We start from the raw sequence: 14,310 nt of genomic DNA, 5'->3' as shown, positions 1-14,310 counted from the left end.
TGTCCATTAGCGTATACACATTTTAAATAATTCTGGCACAATAAATATGCAAATATGTTTGGATTCAATGTTAGGTAAAGCCTTTTCAGAACATTAAATTACAGCTCAAAATCCCACATGATACTGTTGAATAAAGGAGTTTTGTCCTAGACAGATAGGCCAACTGCAAAGCGGATATGTGCAGCGTTCCGAGGGCCAAGGTTAACAGACGTTTTCTACTTTGTTGGACCCAAAATAGGACATATCATTTAAAACACAGAGAAACCCATAATGAAAAAGTTATTTCATCTTAACAAAAGACATGACAAAGGATATTTTAAACACAATAGTTGTTTTAAAAGAAAAGTTGTAATTTTAAAAATTGCAAAAAATAAATGCTTGTCTTTCCTCCTAATACTATGAAATTTAGTAGTTTACATACTACCTTCCATGTGAGCTAGAAAATCGTAAGCTAATACAAATAAAAAACCATTTGTTTGATGTAACTAGAGGCTAGTTAAGTATACCGCATACTATGTGGCACATCAGACCTAAGTTACTTAGCAAGGACCCTGAATTTAAAAGAAAACACTGTTTCCCTCTGTAACCGTGCCTGGTATGGGTCACAGCTGAGGGCCAAACTCAGGTCACGCTGTGAAAAAACTGGGCAGACACTCTCACACTGGTGGTATATTCTATCATTAGATTAACCAAACCAACAACAAATGTGTGTTCCTGGATTGCTATACTAGCTTAACATGAAGCCACAGACAATTCCCTTAGACCTATATTATCACCCAAACTGGATTTTTGTGATGAAAGGTTATTAAAACCAAAATCACCACACATTAGGTTCTTCAAGCCTGGGGGGCCAGTCACTTACCTAGGTCAATGGACGCTCATGACCTTACACCAAAAACAACACTGTAGCCAATCCTTTAGTAAACTAAACATTTATTAACTAAGAAAACGGAATGAAAATTACTAAAAGATCAAAGCAAATAAAATACCTTTCAGTTGGATCAAAGTATGTGGGCCAAATGATAGCAGGGATGTTAAATCTGCTAGTTTTCTATAAATCTCTCTGGGTTGCTGTAACAGGGCCTTCTTGGTTCTGATTCTGTCCAGGACTACAAACTGCACAGAGACCCTGGTGCTGGTCCAACACCTTGTGCAGCTTATTTAGAAATGGAGTCCCCCATCACCTTCATTACCTATATAGATCCTATAACAAGCAGGGGAGAGAGAGCAAGCGAGCAAGCAAGCAATCTTTCTCCCTCTCTCTCTCCCCCTCCCCCCTTGCTGCCTGCTTGCCCCTTTCCACTTCTTTCCTGTGCCTATTTGTAGGCTCTGGCTAACTGCTTAAGTAGCTTTTCTGCCCTGTCTCAACCACAAATTTGGCACAGCTCTGCTTAGTCAGCTCCTATCTGCCTTGCTCGATTGGACCTGCTATGGACAGAATGCTGACTCAGCCTTTCTTGCCTGACACTCTGTCACAGTTGCCCAAAAAGTTTTGGGGATCTCAGTCCTTTTATTTTAAATTTCCCGAATTAGAATTCACCAGTCCAGAGATAGGGTAGGAAAGAGGTGGCCAGGTGCCTTTGTTTTCCCTCTTTATACCTTGACCCTTTTTGCTGGAAAAATCCTGGCTGTGACCTGGGTCAGGCAGTTCCATGACATAGGTGCTTTGCCATTAGTCCTTGATATGAATTGCAAATTAGGCTGGCATCTCCTGCAAATGTTCCATCTGAGGTGTCTTTGGGATGACATGCAGAGACCCTTGTTTACAGTTCTTTTGTCATTCCTGAAGAGCCAGCCTATGCGCGTTTCTCAGACTCACATGTTTGAGTTACAAATATATAGCAAAATTGATATACACATTACAACAAGATAATAATTCCCAGTGGATTGCATCTTTTCAAATGATACCTCACAAGGCATACTCCGTACAAGATTTATCACACTTTTACAAAAATGGTGACCATATTAGTATAGATGGTCACCTTCCCCTTTAGACAGCATCATACCCTCAAGCTCTGACTCTCTGACAGCACCCACTTAAATCCACTGTTGTTTTAAGCACATAATCCCAAGAGAACCCTGCAAAGAGCTTGAAAGCTAGAGAGAGATCCCTGCTCCTATGCAACTCAGTATGTGCCAAGAAAGAGGGAAGAAAGACTGACTGGTCACAAGCATAAGCTCCCTGTCCATTGATTTCTCCCCATTGAAAAGCCATTATTTGAAGGGTTATGAAATGGTGGATTCAAATGAAAAACCCTAAATGAAGTTCTGCACTGATGGATACCTGGTGGAAAGACTGATTGAAGACTGAAAAATTGAACTGAAACTTGATAAGTACACCTTCACTAACCCGACTTAAAGAAAGGAGAGTGTGCAAAAATAAAAAGGCTTTAAACAAGATTGTGTATAACCATAGAATAAACCACTTCACAAAGCACTTCTACTTGAAAGCTTAACAATGTCTGTTGGATGGCTGCTGAGGTTCCAACAAAATTTCATCAGCTTGAACTGCATTTTGTAAAGAATTTTCTGCTCAGAACCCAGAAACCAAGCTAACAGTTGAAGGGACTTGAAATTCACATGCAGCATCTGACCTTTCCTCAGAGAGAACATTCAGAATCAGCGCCAGGAAGAGGTAAGGGTGTGTCAGTGGGCGGAGGTGGCTAACAGAGTTGGCAGTCAAGGCCATGATATGAGAATTACTCATACTCTGTCCTGCAGTATCTACTATAATTCCTTTTAGAAAGGATGGAAACCGGGACAGCATGAGGGAGAATTTTCTACCACTGAGGAATAAAATAATCAATCAGTTACCAATTCTTGAATAACAGTCTGGAGAGTCCACATTGTTCCAGATTTTAAGTAAGTCCATCTCCAGAAGACGGTTCCATTTGGCAACGGTGAAGTTTGCTACCATGCTTCCTAGGGCCCTTCATGTTGCTCCTGACCCATTTGTGTCCAATACTAGATAAACTCTGGGTGGGTGCATTTCAGTCTCAAAATGCTATTCCCACATACAACTGCCACCCAGCACAGGAAACTTAGACAGTCCCTAGTGGATGAAACAGTACAATGCATCTGTATTGTTTGCAAATGAATAATGATTTTAGCATGAGAGAAGAAAGTCTCAAAGCCAGCCTGAAATTCCACAACATTTACATGGCGATTGGCCTCCTTCAGTTTCCAGAGTGCATAAGCTAATGAGCGGCTCAGTGGGGCACACTTTCTGAATTTGAATGCACCCATTACAAGAGATGAGGTTGTCTGACTTATCAGAATTCCCGAAAGATTACTGGAAAGTTCCTTTACCAGTTTGTGCGGGGAGCCACAACTACACTGACGTTGTGCACAGGTGAGTAATACAGGAAGCTCAACCAAGCATAAAGAGTTCACATGTGAAGCCATCCAAACTGCATAACTAACTTACAAAAGGCCATGGATCCTAGGAATAGCGGGGGTGGGGAGGAAACATTATACCTGTTCCCTTCAACTGAGATTTTACTTATTAGTATTGCTTTCTCAGGCTGGGATTCGTTTAGAACCCTGTATTCAAAAGTGATCCATAAAATATTTCACAATATGGTTATAGAACTGCCTATCCAGGCACATCAGCTCCCAAAGATGGAAAAGGAGGCTTAGAATTTTTATATCCAATAGAAAGAGGAGTAGCTGCCAAAGCATATTCCAGCAAATCTTTTCCTTTCTTCAAAGACCGTGGGTTTTTTTGTTCGTTCGTTCGTTTTTGAAGCAGACATTTAATGTATCCAAGAGTTAAAGTCCTGGTTTGTAGGAAATTTTGCTACTGGTTCAAATGACTTGCAGGTCTGCAGACTGAACCTCTTAAGCCAATGATATGGATGTTTGGAATGTTTTCCAGCTAAAACCTCCTCACCAGGGATTATTATAAATGAAGGTTATAATGCCAGACACTCATGGCCTTAAACCAGCTGCCTCAGGAATCTGCCAAGAACTTTGATGAAAATATGTTCCTCATCTTAGCAACAGAGCTAAGACTTATCACACATCTGCCCACCTTTATCTGAATGAGGCTTCTACTGATTTGACAGCTCAGGAGTTGTCAGTTTTTTCCAGAATAATTTACAAACTTGGAACCTAATCCTGTAAACCCTTAATCATTTGATCAATCCCACTGAAGACAATGAGACTATCTGCATGACTCTGGACCACTTTTGTGGACTGGTAAGAGTTTCAGGAGTCTGTTCCTATAAAGGAAGTTGAATCCCTCATTGAAATACGTTTGAGTACAATACCATAAAGTAGTTTAGGATACAGTTCTACTTAAAATTTGTCTTTTAATAAGTCATACATATGCTGAAATGGCTCCTCACCCAACTCCCATATTCCATATAAACAGACTGAATACTACATATTTGGAGGGAAAGTGAGTAGTTAAGCATATTGATGTTTGTATATACAAAGGGTGGTGTCAGAGGGGACAGGGAGAGCCTGGGGCGGTCACATGTCCCCCCTTGTGTCCCTCCCACGAGTGCAGTACTGGCAATAAATGATTTCTACTTGCACCACTGGATGGGAGTGAGGAGTCTCAGCTGTACCAGTCAAAGAGGCACTGAAATACAGTAGTACCTCAGAGTCACAAACACCTCAGGAATGGAGGTTGTTTGTAACTCTGAACATAACATGGTTGTTTTTTCAAAAGTTTACAACTGAACATTGACTTAATATAGCTTTGAAACTTGACTATGCAGAAGAAAATGCTGCTTTTAACCATCTTAATTCAAATGAAAGAAGCACAGAAACAGTTCCCTTATTTTTTAAGCTTTCCCTTAATTTTTTTTTAGTAGTTAACATAGTACTATTCTGTATCTGCTTTTTTGGGGGGGGAGAGGGGGCGGGGGTGTGTCTGCTACTGCCTGATTGCGTACTTCCGGTTCCAAATGAGGTGTGTGGTTGACTGGTCAGTTCTTAACTCTGGTGTTTGTAACTCTGAGGTTCTACTGTACTGCTCTTTTGAACTTGGCATCAGCTCTGGCAGCCATGTCAAGTGCATAGTATTTTAGAAAGCTCAGTGGGTTATTCCACACAGATGCCTTACAAATCACAGATATTGGTACTTTTCTGAAGCAGGCGAAAACTGCACCCTGGTGGAGTGTGTCTTGACAATTGGAGTGGAAAGTTTGCCAGCTGAATGATAGCAGGTGGAAATGTATTCTGTAAGCCATATCAAGATTCTCTGGGACAAGTTGGCTTGACTCTTTGATGCACCAGATACAGCCACAAAGAGGTGGGGAGAAAGGTCTGGTCCTGTTGATGTAAGAAAGTGGGTCCCTAAACACATCCACAAAATGAAGCTCCTTTTTTTCCCCCAATGACAAATGAAGTTTTGGAAGAAGACTGATAAAGTAAGAGACGGATTCAGACAGAATTCTGAGACCACTTAAGGGATAAATTTAGGGTGCAGTTTCATCACCAACTTGACCCTGTAAAAGGACATAAATGGCGGTCCAGCCATAAGATCTTTAGCTTACTGACTTTGCACTGATATGATACCTAAGACAAAGACTGTCTTGACAGTGAGATGATATAATGAGCTTTCCACTAATGGCCTGAATGGAGACTCCATGAGCTGTAGGAGAGCCACTTTAAGCCTCATCGTGGGGCAACTGAAGAGATGACCTGGTGAGGTCCCTTCCAGCCCTACATTTCTATGATCCTATCCTGAAAAGCCATATTTCACTTGCAATGGCTGGCAGTTGGCCACCCATTTTTCCTTTATTCCAAACAGATCTAAGCATTGGAGATCCTTGTCCTTAAGCATGGCTTTTGGCAAAGCTCAACTTCTTTTAGACAATCAAATCCTCTAGGGAGTTTGGGCTAGAATGGGAGTAAAAGTACCCCCCAGGGGTAACTGCTATAGTTTTTTGACACGTTTTGCTGGTGGTGTTTAGTGGCTGGTGTTTGCCACAAGGCTATTTGGGTCCAGGACACCTTCATTTATATAGAGGGCAATCCTAGTGGGACAAAATGTAAAATAATTTCTGAAACTTCTTGGAGATGACTGACCTATCAGTATCCAAGGTGTCCTCAATCTGCACCAGCAGCTCTTAAAAGGCCTTGAAATTGGCCGGTGCCAATATCAGTACCTAGGATACTGCTTTCTTTGAGGATTATGAAAAGATCTTTTTAGGAAATAATAGGGGTCATTTGGCCTCCAGATCCCATTCCTCTCTATCTACCAACTGCTGCCTCACTATGGAAGTGGGGGACCTCTTCCTCACCTACTAAGGCAGGGATCAACACACAGGGGCCCTAGAGGGCAGGCCCTGATAAGGGCTACAGTGGCATTCCATATGTGTACAGAGGGATGACAGGTTGCTGACCAGACAGTGTCAGTCTTGCTGCATTTACAGATGGGGTCTGTAAAGAATGGCAACATGGCTCTTAGACTTCAGTGATGACAGGTCTCTGCTCAACACAGGTGGAAAGGTATGTTTCAGGGATGGTGATGAGAAATAAACTATCTGGTAGGGTCGTTTCAGCACAGGTCCATAACTCAGTGCAGAGTGTGGCCCTGAATTTACACTATTGTGCCAGAGCTGACATTGCTGGGGATGGGATAGTTACCTTTTGTAATTGTTGTTCAAGATGTGCTGCTCCTGTCCATTCCATTGTAGGTGCTGGTGCTTGCCACATGCACTGGTGCCGTAAGTTTTTTCCCTCAGTAATATCCATAGGGGACCGGCTCTGGAGCCCTCTGGAGTGGCACACATATGCACTGGCAGAAGAGGCACCGCCAGCTCCCCCTTCCCTCAGTTCCTTCTTTCCAGATCTCCAACAGAGGGGAGGGAGGGCAGGTCATGGAATGGAGATGAACAGTAGTTACGAAAGGTAACTGTCCCTTCTTCCAGTGCTTGCTCATGTCCATGCCATTGTAGGCGACTCCCAAGCAGTACCATTGACAGCGGGTAAGAATTCATGGACGCATTGATTGCAACACAGCTCTGCCAAAGCCAACATCATTGCTGGCCTGCTGAGTGATGGATTAATGCGTCATGAACGTGTGTACTGAAGACCATGTTGTGGCTTTGCAAATGGATAGGAACATGCGCCAGGAAGGCAGCCAAAGATGCCTGTGCCCTAGTTGAGTGAGCCTTCACTATTGGTGGAGGTACAGCCTGCGGCAGCTCGTAATAAGTACAGATGCAGGTAGTGATCCAATTTAAAATCCTCTGAGAGGACACCAGGAGACCCTTCATCCTATCAGCTATTGCGATAAAGAGCTGGGCCAGTCCACGGAAAGGCTTGGTGCACTCCAGATAGAAAGCCAGGGCGCGCCTGACATCGAGTGTGTGCAGCCGCCTCTCCTCATGTATGAGGCTTTGGACAGAACACCAGGAGAAGACACCCTGGTTGACATGGAAGTGTGACATCACCTTTGCCAGGAAGGCCAGATGGGGCCACAGCTGGATCTTGTCCTTGTAGAATACCATGTACAGGGGCTCCAAAGTGAGGGCTTTAATCTCAGACACAACTCTCCAAGGTAATAGCTACAAGGAATGCAACCTTTCACGATAAGTGGGAAAGGGAACAAGAAGCCATAGGCTCCAAAGGGCAGACCCGTGAGCCTGAAGAGGACCAGGTTGAGGTCCCACTGGGGAAACGGGTCCAGGATCTGCGGAAAAAGTCTTTCAAGGCCTTTCAGGAACCTAATCGACACATCATGCAAGAATACTGATCTACCCGGGAAGCGAGGATGGAAGGCCGATATGGCTGCCAGGCACACCTTGATTGAAGAGAAGGCGAGGCCCTGGTGCTTTAACTGAAGCAAGTAACCAAAGGATGGACTGCACAGACGACTGGGCTTGGAAGATATTGCACTCTGACGCCCAGCAGGAGAAACGCTTCCACTTTGCCAGATAAGTTGCTCGGTGGAGGGCTTTCTGCTCTCAAGAGAATCTGCTGTACCTGACTAGAGCAGGCTTGTTCCTCTGGATTCATCAGCCATGCAGCATCCAAGCTGTGAGATGGAGAGAGGGGAGGTTCAGGTGCAGGAGCAGACTGTGGTCTTGTGAGAGTAGGTCTGGGTGGCTGGGAAGTGGCCATGGGGCTGCTACAGCTGAACCAATGCTGGCAAGGTCATGCTGGGGTGATCATAATGACCCATACCTTGTCCCTCTTGATTTTTAGAAGGACTTTGCTGATAAGCAGAACTGGCAGGAAGGCGTACATCAGGTCTCCTGACCAAGGCAGGAGAAAGGCATCAGAGAGCGAGCCTCTGCTGAGGCCTTGGAGAGAGCAGAACTGATGACACTTTCTGTTCAGCCTGGTGGTGAACAGGTCCACTCGGGAAGTTCCCCACTTCCGGAAGAATATTCTGACGACTTCCCAGTGAAGGGACCACTTGTGGTGAGAGAAGGAGGACCGCCTGAGGTGATCCGCCAGCGTATTCTGGATACCGGGGAGGTGCAAGGCTTCCAGGTGGATTGCATGCTGAATGGAGAAGTCCCACAGACTCCTGGCACAGAGCCAACGAACAAGCTCCCCACTGCCTACTGACATAGAAGATGGAGGCTGTGTTGTCCGTCAACACCTGCAGCACCTAACCAGACAATTGGGGAAGAAAGACTCCGCAAGCCAGATGGATGGCTCTGAGATCCCTGACATTTATATGTAGCGTGAGCTCCTCTCAAGACCATAACCCCTAAGTTCACAGTATACCAAGATGTGCTTCCCCACCGAGGTAGGACACATCTGAAATCAGGGAGACAGTCGCAGGCTCATGAATGGTGCACCTTCCAACATCGGAATCAGATTGGACCACCCCTGCAGCGGGATCATGATAAGCTTGTCTAGGTGATGTCTGGCCAGGGAGTATATCGACGCCAGCCAGATCTGGAGCGGGCGTAGTCCGAGTCTCGCATGTCGGACAACGTATGTGCATGCTGCCATGTGCCCCAATAGTCTGAGACAGACCAGGGCAGTGATGAACATGTGGGAAATGACATTGGCAAATCAGATCTGACATTGCCCTGAACCTGGCCTAGGGCAGGAATGCTCCAGCTCGGGTAGAGTTGAGCACCACTCCGATAAACTCTATCCTGTGGACCTGGATCAAGTGGCTTGCAATATCGCAACGCTGCCCTGGACCTGGACCTTGGCGTGGCCCTGGATGAGCCAATCGTTGAGGTACGGGTAGATCTGGATACCCCGACATCTGAGGTAGGCCTCCACCACCAACATGCACTTCATAAACATCCTTGGCACCATTGCTAGGCCAAAAGGGAGCACTGCGAATTAGTAGTGTGCGGTCCCAACTATGAAACGTAGAAACTGTCGGTGTCCGTGAAATATCAATAAGTGGAAGTAAGTGTCTTTAGGTCAAGGGAAACATACCAGTCTCCTGGATCCAGGAAAGGAATGATGGAGGCCAGGGAGACCATGTGGAACTTCAACTTCTTGAGATACTTCTTGAGGATCCGCAGCTCGAGGATGGGGCGTAGACCACCCTTGGCCTTTGGGATCAAAAAATAGCAGGAGTAAAACCCTATCCCCTTCAAGTGCAGAGCGACTTCCTCCATGGCTCCCACTTGCAGAAGGCCCTGCACCCCCTGAGTCAGCATATGCTCATGAGAAGGGTCCCTGAAGAGGAATAGGGAGGGAGGTGCAAGATAGAAATAAACTGGAGGGCATATCCCCCTGCTACTGTGCTGAGGACTCACTGGTCTGATGTTACAGAAGGCCAGGCAGGGAGGAAGGGGGACAAATGGTTGGAAAAAAGTAGGGGTGCTAGATCCACGACACAGGCTGGAAGGTCTCCTTCGAGCACACCCTCAAAATGCTTGATTACCTGGTTGGTTGCAGGTGGAGCTCAAGTGATCTGAGGAGGCCAGCTGATGGCCCTGCCGGCACTTATACCCTTGCCCTTCTTGCAAAAGTGCTCTGATCGAGGTTGGGTCCCAAACCTGTGGGACTGTTGCAGTTTAAACCGCTTCCTCGCAGGCACCAGCGTGTAAAGGCCCAGCAAGCGCAAGGTAGCACTAAAAAGTCTTTTAGACTGTGTAATTTACTTTCTGCCTGTTCTGAGAACAGTGCCAGGCCATCAAATGGGAGGTCCTCGATGGACTGCTGAACCACCGATAGGCCCAACGACTGCAACCAGGAGCCACACCTCACAGAAATAGCCGAAACCATGGTCTGGGCCACCTAATCTGCCAGATCTGAGGCCACTTGAAGGGCTTCCCTGGCCACAGCCCTGTCCTTATCGAGGATAGCCAGGAATTCCTTCCTGGGCTCCTCTGGCAGCGAGTCCACAAACTTGGCCATGGACTGCCAAATATCCGGCAGTCTGCAGAGGCGTGTCACCAGTCCCCAGAGCTCCAGTCCCAGGAGCGCCTGAGCCAGTCTACCAGTCCGCAGCACCACTTCAGAGGGATGACATGGCTATCCTGGAGTCCCGTCTCCAGATCGCCATTACAGATCATCACGAGCACGTTGACTGTCTCCAACATGTCAGTCCTCTCGCTCCTGGTGTACAGAGCGGCACTGCTCTCAAAGCATCAAGTGTTGATCGCCGGGGTACCTTCCCCGATCCGCCGAATGCCACTGCCAGTCACCGGAGTCGTGGCATGAGTACAGGTCCCTTAACAGAGGTCCGCGGAGGAAGCCAACAGGAATGAGGTAGACAGGAGGTCTCGGTACCATCCTGGTCTCCCAGACAAATCTCTCACTCCTCGGGCTCCTGCCTGCAGGCCAAGATCACCCACTGGGGACATTGGCATTCCCTTCTGGGCCACCAGTGGCAACATGGACCCAGGGCGAGTGGTTGGCCCCCTGCCAATTTTGGAACCCCTAGGGGTCTACCCATCTGTCGCAGGGACATTAGTTGGTCTCAGAGGCATCCGAAAGATGGTTGGCAACGGTCGCCGGAACTCAACACCAGGACCCCGAGGAACATTGCCTAGAGTCCGGGGACTGATGCCAGGACCTCAGGCAGGTAAGCTGACCCACATCTGGGGACTGGTGGCGCTGTTCAGGCAAGTGCTTGCGGGGCACCCCCTGTGACGGGGAGTTGTGCCGCACTGATGAAGACTGTTGGAAGGGTCCCGGGGTGGCAGGCAGGTCTGGAAGAGGGCTTGACCACTCAATGGGAACTGGAGCCTGACCAACATCTGGAGGGGAACAGCTGCCTCACACGGGTCTTTGCTCTTCTCCAGCTCTCTGCTTCCCTTTATGGGATCTAGGAGAATGCTCTCTCCCAGCCTTTCTTTGCTTTTTAGCCAGTACCAGGGATGGTGTGCTCCGCACCAAGGCCACGGTGCTCGGAGCTGAGTTCGGTCATGTTAGCTCCAAGGCTGGTGCGAGGGCAGACTCCATAAGAAGTGCTCGGAGATGAATGTCTCACTCCTTTTTGGTCCATGGCCTGAAGCTCTTGCAAATGCGACACTCGTCGCTCACGTGGGTTTTCCCTAAACACTTCAAGAAGCTTCTGTGGAGATCACTGACTGGCACAGATTTTTTGCAGCAGTCACAAAGCTTGAAGTCCGGGAACTGGGGCATGCTCCACCCCTAGGCTAAGTCCCATGGGACTTACTAATTAATTCAAACTTAACACTAAAGGAACTATTAACTCTACAACTTTAATAACTGTATACAACGAATTTGCTAGTAGGCACACCAGGAAAGCTTGCCGAGGCAAGGAGACATTCCAGCACCATCACTGGTGGTAAGAAGGGACTAAGGGAAGGGGCAGCTGCCAGCACCCCTTATACCGGTGCATATGCGCGCCACTCCAGAGGGCGCCAGAACTGGTCCCCTAAGGATACCACTGAGGGCAGTGCATGTGGCGAGCACACATACCTACAATGGAATGGACATGAGCAAGCATTTGAAGAAGAAACCTCCATTACAGGTGGAGCCTGCTGCAGCTCCATCTGTTCCTTTCTACTCACCTTCAGAACAATACATGCCTTGGCCAGCTTGTATCCCAACATCCTTCTGTGTTCCCCAAGCTCCTTTCTAAGCTTCTTCTCCAATACTCACTGCAGGCCCTTTCAGCACCCTGCTTTGAAATCTGAGTCATCAGCTTAAATGTCAGGGCTGTTGATGGCTTTGGTATCAGGGTCAGTATCAATGCGGATATTGACAGTGAGGTCAGCGATGGCAACGGGTTACGGTGCTTCTTTCTCTGCAGAGATACCTGCCTGCTTGATGGAGCACTGGTAGATGCAGTCTTCACCGTTAAATGGGTTTTTGAACTCAGCTCTTCTGGATCTGAATACATTCTCACAAATTACTCTAGAAGATGGACTTTCAGCCTCACATCCTTTGATTTGTGGATTCTTACAGCAAAGGAGAGACAGACCAAACACCTGCTTCAGATTGAGACTCTCTCAAGCAGAACAAGTGTCTGCTGTACCAGTATTGCAAGACAGAGAGGCTTGAAGCCTGCGGGTTTTGAGTCTGCCATTCCAGGACTCTGTACAGGAAGGTCTGCAAGCAGCTTTCGGTTCGACAAGCACTACAAGAGACCAGGGTTGTAAAAATAAAAGATTATAGATAGTTCTGAGAATTTCAGAGGATTTGGAGAAGCTTTCAAGAAAACTAGCTAAAGCTAAAGCCTAGTGGATCGGACATCAGCTAAATTCCATCTCACTGCCATGGGTGGTAAAAAGGAACTGATGCAGGGTTGCAACCATCCACTCTTTATGCCCTCATACGGGAGCACTAGGATGCACATGGCACATAGGCAATTTTAAAAAAATGGAAGTGGCTTTAAAAATGGAGCAGTGTTGGATGTTGGGAAAGATGGATAGGAGTCAAGGAGAGTATAATTTTCACAGGAAACAAAATTTAAGAAGTCTCAAGTATATCTGTTTTTAAAAAAGAATTCAGTATCAATTTATAATATATTTTACAAAAGAAATTATATGAAAACCTACATTCAGTATTCTATTTTCTTACTGATGTGGAATATTTATTGACTAGGAATGGAGGTGAACTTCTTTTGTTTTATACAGTAAAGAATGATTGGGTGATCAAAATAAGTAGCTTTTAATCATATTCTAGAAGATAAATTACAGACATTTATCAGGACATGTGACACTTAAACTGTCTTAAGTTAATAAAAGGATTATTTCACCATTTTACTTACAATACAAATTGGCCTAAGGTATGGATAGCATAATCCAAGTACAATTTTAGCTTCAATCACTATGCATTTTCTCTTTTAAATGTGTAACGGTACTATGTTAAAGTAGCTGTCCTAATGCATTTCTCATTGTTTTTCCCTTAGAGCCATCATCAATTTATGTCCAGGCTAGAGCCTTCTGAATTTACTGAATTTTAACTGAACCAGCAACTCAATTACAGATCAGTCCCACCTCTTGAGATTTGCAAAAAATAAAAATAAATAAATAAAAAATCAATCCCGTCAAGTTCTGTACCTCATTATTTTACATTTTTTGTTTAATTATAGCCTCCATTGTGTAGATAGCAGGTAGTAACTTTCTTGACCTAAGTATCTAGTCCTGAGAGACACTATTGTGTCTGCTCAGGTAGTCTTCTCTGTTAAAGCTAATAACCAAAAATGCAGACGACAATGGGGAGTGTGACTGCTAGAGATCTGAGGGCACTTCGAAAGCTATCACACACAAGGCCAGCTATAAGAAGTACCACACTTTAATACAGGAGTTCTGAATTCATCAGCTGCAAAATGGTGACTGATAACTACATGTAGACTATAAACTCCTTAGGGAAAGGTGCATGTCCTGAGTCTCACTATACAGGGCCATACAAATCTATGGCGCTACATACAAATGTTTAACAACAACAAATTGATAAAATTACGTCATGTAAAAATCTATACAGAATGTAAGAACATAAGAATGGCCCTACTGGGTCAGACTATAGGTCCATCTAGCCTTGTATCCTGTCTTCCGACAGTGGCCAGTGCCAGGTGCCCTGAGGGAATGAACAGAAAAGGTAATCAAGTGAACCATCCCCTGTCACTCATTCCCAGCTTCTGACAAACAGAGAAAGAATGGGAAACTCCTGGTATATTTAAAAGAGCCAACAAACAGATGTTTTGTAAGCAGAAGAAAAACAAGAAATTACTTGTACAGCTCTCTTAAGCAGATGCAGATGTTCCAGCCATGGTAATGGTAATTACCATACCAACAGAATGGAACGTGTTCCGTAACGATCAGATAAACCGTAGGGATGAAAGATTCCCGTGTGAAGAACTTTATCCAGTTTCAAGCCTAAGTTTTGTCTGTGCCCCTCAACGTCTCTCTTTTTTTATTTAAGTTGGTAACTCTACTGTGTTTTGGGATA

The 14,310-nt window shown here is 45.7% G+C and overlaps 1 protein-coding gene across 3 annotated transcripts in view; it reads right to left on the bottom strand.

The window, feature by feature from the left end:
- Positions 1 to 14,310, bottom strand: part of ULK4 (unc-51 like kinase 4) — a 388,751-nt gene that overhangs the window by 267,760 nt on the left and 106,681 nt on the right. The gene's annotated exons all lie outside the window — the stretch shown is intronic.

The sequence above is a fragment of the Lepidochelys kempii genome, chromosome 2, assembly GCF_965140265.1.
Source record: "Lepidochelys kempii isolate rLepKem1 chromosome 2, rLepKem1.hap2, whole genome shotgun sequence".
Classification (NCBI taxonomy): Eukaryota; Metazoa; Chordata; order Testudines; family Cheloniidae; genus Lepidochelys; species Lepidochelys kempii.
This window is presented reverse-complemented; position numbering and strand designations above follow the sequence as displayed.